The sequence below is a fragment of the Triticum dicoccoides genome, chromosome 6B (genome assembly GCF_002162155.2).
Source record: "Triticum dicoccoides isolate Atlit2015 ecotype Zavitan chromosome 6B, WEW_v2.0, whole genome shotgun sequence".
Lineage (NCBI taxonomy): Eukaryota > Viridiplantae > Streptophyta > Magnoliopsida > Poales > Poaceae > Triticum > Triticum dicoccoides.
The window spans coordinates 200,577,217-200,582,988 of NC_041391.1; the positions used below are offsets into that span (position 1 = coordinate 200,577,217).

General features: G+C 34.3%; 1 long non-coding RNA gene across 1 annotated transcript; it reads right to left on the bottom strand.

Annotated features, from left to right (window-relative positions):
• Positions 1 to 4,399: 4,399 nt before the first annotated feature.
• On the bottom strand, positions 4,400 to 5,765 carry LOC119326779. Its single transcript, XR_005158162.1, has 2 exons — positions 5,103 to 5,765; positions 4,400 to 4,746 (listed from the first exon to the last, which is right to left on the bottom strand). It is a non-coding gene; the product is annotated as an uncharacterized LOC119326779 (long non-coding RNA).
• Between the last annotated feature and the right edge of the window lie 7 nt (positions 5,766 to 5,772).

Genomic DNA, 5,772 nt, shown 5'->3' on the forward strand with positions numbered 1-5,772 from the left:
CTGGTTCGATTCACACAGAACTTTTTTTTTGATTAAAACACAGAAAAAAAACATATTTGATGGGTCGGCCCAGCGCGGTGGCACTTCCATTTGAAAAAGCACTAGTAAAGGGGCACCTGAAGTGCCAAACAAGAGGCACAATTGATATATATCACTTACTTTGAGAATTAATTGTTGTTCTCTAATCAAGACCACTGACTTTCGCCGACCCACAACATGTTTGTATTCCTCTTTCTTTGAGGTATTTTCCTCTCGGGAACAATACAAATCGGTTTCCACGCTCGCTTGCCCAACTCATAACAGCACCTGTTTATTTTTTATGTTTTTTTCTTGTGTCATTTTTATCCCTTTTTTGAATTATTTTTTTTTCCTTTTCATGTTTTTTCTGGTTTTAAACTTCATGAACATTTTCAAATTCAAGATTTTTTTGAATTTGTGAATTTTTTAAATCCGAAATAGTTTTAAACCCGTGAACATTTGTATCCTTGAACACTTAGAGGTTTCCGCAAACATACTCAGAAACAGGTCTGGGGCCGGTTCTGGAACCTTCTTGTTGTTATAGCAAGGTTCCATTGGTTTTTGTTGTTCGTCCCATCGATTTTTTTATTCTATTTTTTCTACTGGTTTTTCTCTTGCTTCATTGTTTCTTGTTTTTATAGCAAGGTTCCATTATTCATATTTGGATACTTTATCTTCTAAAAATTTGCGAATGATTCGTGAACAGTTTCAAACTTAATTTTTCAAATTAATTAATAATTTTTTGCCAACATATTTTAACTCATGAACATTTTTTATATTCATGAAAAAAATTTGTGAGCATTTTCAAATCAATGATTATTTTCAATTCGTGAACATTGCTCAGATTCGAACATTTTTTAACGTTCAGGAACATTTTTGCATCCGCCAATTTTTTTTCAAATTTTTGAAAATTCTAATATTAATGAAGAATTTTGAAATTCACAAACCTCCTTTTAAATTAGTGAATGGTTGTAACTAATGCATGAGCATTTTTTGAATTAATGAATTTTTGAGTTCTTAATTTCTTGTAGCGATGAACATTTTAAAATTCTTGAATTTTTTTACTATGCGAACAATCTTGGAATTCCTTAATATTTTATGAATTCATGAATGTTTGCAAATTCGCAAATATTTTCTGAGTTTGTGAAAAAAATTTAATTGAACTTTGTAAATTGGGATTATTTTTTAATTCATGAGCGCTTTTTAAATCACTAGTTTTTGAATTCCTAAATTATTTCAACTTATAAGTAAACAGATCGAAATGTAAAAAATAGGTGCGAGGTTCTATCGCCAGCTCTGCCTATGGTCACTAGGCTAGACCCATGTCGTGCAGGCTTAGCAGCCGGCCAGCTCACTACAAGCGATACATAGCATCTGCCGACAGGAGGTCTCGTCACATGAAAAAAGCAGACGAATACCTATTAGGCGCTTCGGGCGGTGTTTTCTATTTTTGTTTTTTGAGTAGCTGGCCACCCTCTATCCTGGGCTTGGCACATTTACACCTTTTTAGCCTTCAAAAAAATAATCATGTGCGAGGGTATTCGAACTCCAACCGTGATGTTTAATACGAGACACAGTAACCAACTTGGGCAAGCTAACACCATGTGCCCAATTGCTTCTCTTTCCACATTTGTGTGTGCGTGTGATCTGGTTTTACTTTTCTGTCTTATTTTATTTTGTCTGGCCAGTTTTTCCGTTTTTCCGTTTCTTCTTTATCCTTTTCCTTTTTCTACTAGTTTTTTTTCTCTTCCTAATTCAAATTTTTTTCTCAAATTCTCGAACCTTTCTAAAAATTGGTAAACTTTGTTAGAACTCACAAACTTTTTATAATTTATGACCATCTATCAAAAGTGGTGAACTTTTTTCAAATTCATGGTTTTTTCCAAACCCGTGAACCTTTTTCAAATCCACGAACCTTTTTTGTTTCCTTTATATCTTTTCTTTTTATTTTATTTTTCATTTAAATTTAGTTCACTCATTTCAAATTTAGTTCACCTAATATATATTTTATGCACACATTTTCAGATTTGGTTCACTAAGTACATTTTTTTCACCATTTTTCAAAAAAATTGTTCATTTGTTCAAAATTATTTCACTAAATACAAATATAGCTCAAACAATTACGTGTATTTCACAGATTTTCAAATTAGGTCACTTATTTAAAATTTAGTTCAACCATTTTCTAATTTAGTTAACCCATTTCAGAATTAATTCCCTAATTTTCAAAATTAGTCAACGCATTCAATTCTTGTTCACCCTTTTGAAAATTAGTCACCAAGGCACCATAATGCAAATTTGTTCACCCGTTTCAAAATTAGTTCACCTTTTTTTATATTAGTTCACAAATACACACATAGTTCACCCATTTTTTTAAGTTCGTGAACTTTTCTTCAAATTTGGAACTCTTTTTAGTTTCATGTTTTTTTGAAATTCCTCAACTTTTTTGAATTTGTGTACTTTCATATTCACGCGCTTTTTCAAATCCCTTGTTTTTTTTTCAGAAAACTAGGTGTCTTTCTGAGAATTTGTTAAATTATCAAGTTTTTCTGAAAACCGGGTGTCTTGTCTTTTCCTTCTAGAGCTAGCATCTACTTTTTTTTAAAAAAACAAGCACTCAACAAGTATACAAAAGTAAATTGTTGTGGACTAATTAAAAAAAATATCGATCTTATCTTTCTTCCATGTTATTTTTTCATTAGTTGCAATTCAAAAAATATATATATAGAATTGTTCAGACAAAATTCTCAAAAGTATTTTCAAATATATTACAAGGAAGCTTTTATTTTTTTTCATAAATTTAACGATTAAAAAAATTCCCAACCAAAAGTCAAGTTTTTTCCTTTTTACAAAATCACAAAATTGTTTTTAACTGTATAGTAGGAACAACAATATGTGATTAAGGAGGGAGAGGATGAAAGTAAATTGCTCTTGTCTGACTACTTGTAAACCAAATATATAAAAGATGATGTTGTTCATGCTTATAGAAAAAAAAGCAATTACAAGGGAACAGGGAATGCGAGTATGCATCAAATACCATTTTCTGGGAGTGCAAATAGAAACTCACACCATCCTTTAAAAAACAATGATGCTGCTGATGTGATCTATGTTACTAGAAGATCAAAATTCAGTCCAAAGATCATCAAATAGTTTTAACCTTCTATAACTTGTTCTATAATTAGTCCAAGTCTTTTTTCAATTCGCAGGAAGAAGTTTTACCTTTTTCCTTATTAATTATCTAATTGTCTATTTTCTATTCTTGTATCTTTCTTCAACTTTTTCTAGGCACACTATATAACTTTATTTTTGTGATGATAGACACACTATATAACTTTGCTTCAACTAAGAAACAAAGTATCCAATTCAATTACAATCAAACTATTATCACAGACAACATTGAAAGTGTACCTCTTGGCTAGTTACTATGTGTATTTTCTTTGCTATTGGACAACCCAAGAGACTAATTGAACCAAACAACCAACTGATGAATCTCTAAACGAAACAGTGAGCTAAAATGAAACAGGAAACTGAAGAAAGTAAACAGCCGACTGCTAGTGCGATCTAGTGAGCTTGTTGGGAAGGTAGCTCACTTGGAAACGTAGCTGGTGCTAGATCGATGAACTGTCGCTAAAGGCGCCAAATAGGAGCATTGAAAAACAATGTCCATTTGCAAGCTAGTGTTTGCCTGCTTGGGCCTCGTTGTGATGGATAAGGTCTTGTGCTGTGATGCTGAAAGGCTTGTTGGAGGAGGAACTAAGCCCAATACAAGTACGAGTTCTCAAGTGGCCTGCGCTGTTTGATTACTTCGGTAGAAACCGAAGATTTTTGGGTTTTCTTTAATTGAACATTTTTCGGTTATTAACCGATGTAACCAAAGGCTAGGGCGCTAGGCTCATACCAATAACCGAGTACCAGACTAACCGAGGTTTTAGGTTCAGTTTGGTACGGTTCTTGTTTGGTTTTCGGTTCGGTGTTAAGGATGGCGCCTCCGCCCGAGCGATCGGAGTGGCCCACGGCGCAGTGGGTGAGCGAGAGACGCTCACCGTGTGCACGTGCCAGATTGTTATAACGGATCCTATCGGAGAGTTCAGCACTCAAGTGAGACATTTCGAAATACGCCAACAAGACAACAACTGCCATCGTGACATAATCTTGGCAGTAAACTCCGAGTAATCTACAGAATGAGCTTATCCGATGCCAGATTTAGTAATAACTAGTTAGCATGCACGTGCAATGCACGTCTCAACCAAATCAACACATTAAATTCATGTGTATTGAATTCTGTAGTGCTGATAATCCCTGCATCTCTAAAGGTGAAGTTCAATACGAACCCCACATTTATCTTCTGAGGATGTATGCAAAGTTGGAGCAGACGAAAAAGAAATCATAATCCAAGATGAAATTGCAGTTGTATACTAAAGATTTCAGAATGTCTGATTTATTCTGTGTACTTCGAAGGACTTATAATACATATATAAGTGGGAGCAGATGAAAAAGAAATCATAATCCAAGATGAACATGGCAGAGATGCAAACTGTCAACAAAATATGCAAAACAGAACGCAGTCTTGGAACAACTGGATTTGTTCCCTCTTGGATTCAGGCTACATGTTATCTTCAGAATTTGAATTGATGGAGTCGACTACAGCGCCACAATGGGAGTCACAACACGCACCACTTGCTTCAAGCTCGCCAGTAGCCAGGACCATTATGCATCCATTCTGAGTCTCATCTCCAGGAGTGCAACATTCATGAACAAAAAATGAAGAAAGAAAATTTAATAATTTGTGTATGACATAGATGGCATGCAAGCCACACTTTCTCCAGGCTAATCTTAGTCCTGGTAAGATAAACAATCTATTAAACTTGTCCTATCAACATCTCAACAGTGGAGAAACGTCTACTATTTCAAAATGGAAAACTGTACAATAAGGAAATATCCATGAGTAGATCTTGCGCTAGGATAGTCATTGTTTCACAAAGCTAAAAAGAAAAGAGAAAAATCCACACAAAAATTTAGGAAGACCAAAGCCACACAACAAGGCCTTCCTAATGAGATGAATATACCATCAGGAAAATAAATCATACCAACAAGGCCTCCTATACAAATCAGAAACTTCTATATGCTCCTCTTATCTTCATCTCGCCTTTTCCAATGATTGTTTACACCGTGTACATGCCGAAGACTTCATTTCTCCAATACAGAAGACATCAAGCTCAAAAAGACCATAAACTGATGGTCATATCATCTCTTTGGGCAACAACCAGTCCTAGCACTGCAGCTAGATAACACAAAAGTTGAGCTTGAAATCATAGTAAACCATGCAGCTAACTGCTATTTACTCACATATCACATAAAAGAAAAATAAGCTAACTACATATTCATATTCAGTTATAAAGTAACAGGAAGCAAACTAAAAAATTGCTGAAGAAACTATCAGTTCTAGAAAATAATTTTGCTGCCCTCGAAAAATAGAGATTTGTCAATAATCGGAAACCGTCGTAATATGACTTCCTATTGTGTCCTAAACTTTCAAATTGCTTAGAAGCCATATACAGTATGTTATAATTTCCAATAGCATGCCACGCCTCTCATGTACACAGCCTTCTATAGATAATGTAAAATTGACCGTTCTGCAAGCAGATGCAATCACAACCGTAGATGTAAACAAATTTCTTAATATTCGGTATGAAACTTTTTGATCAAACATAAAAACAATCAAAAGGACAAATATGTAAGAAGCAAGAAACATGACAA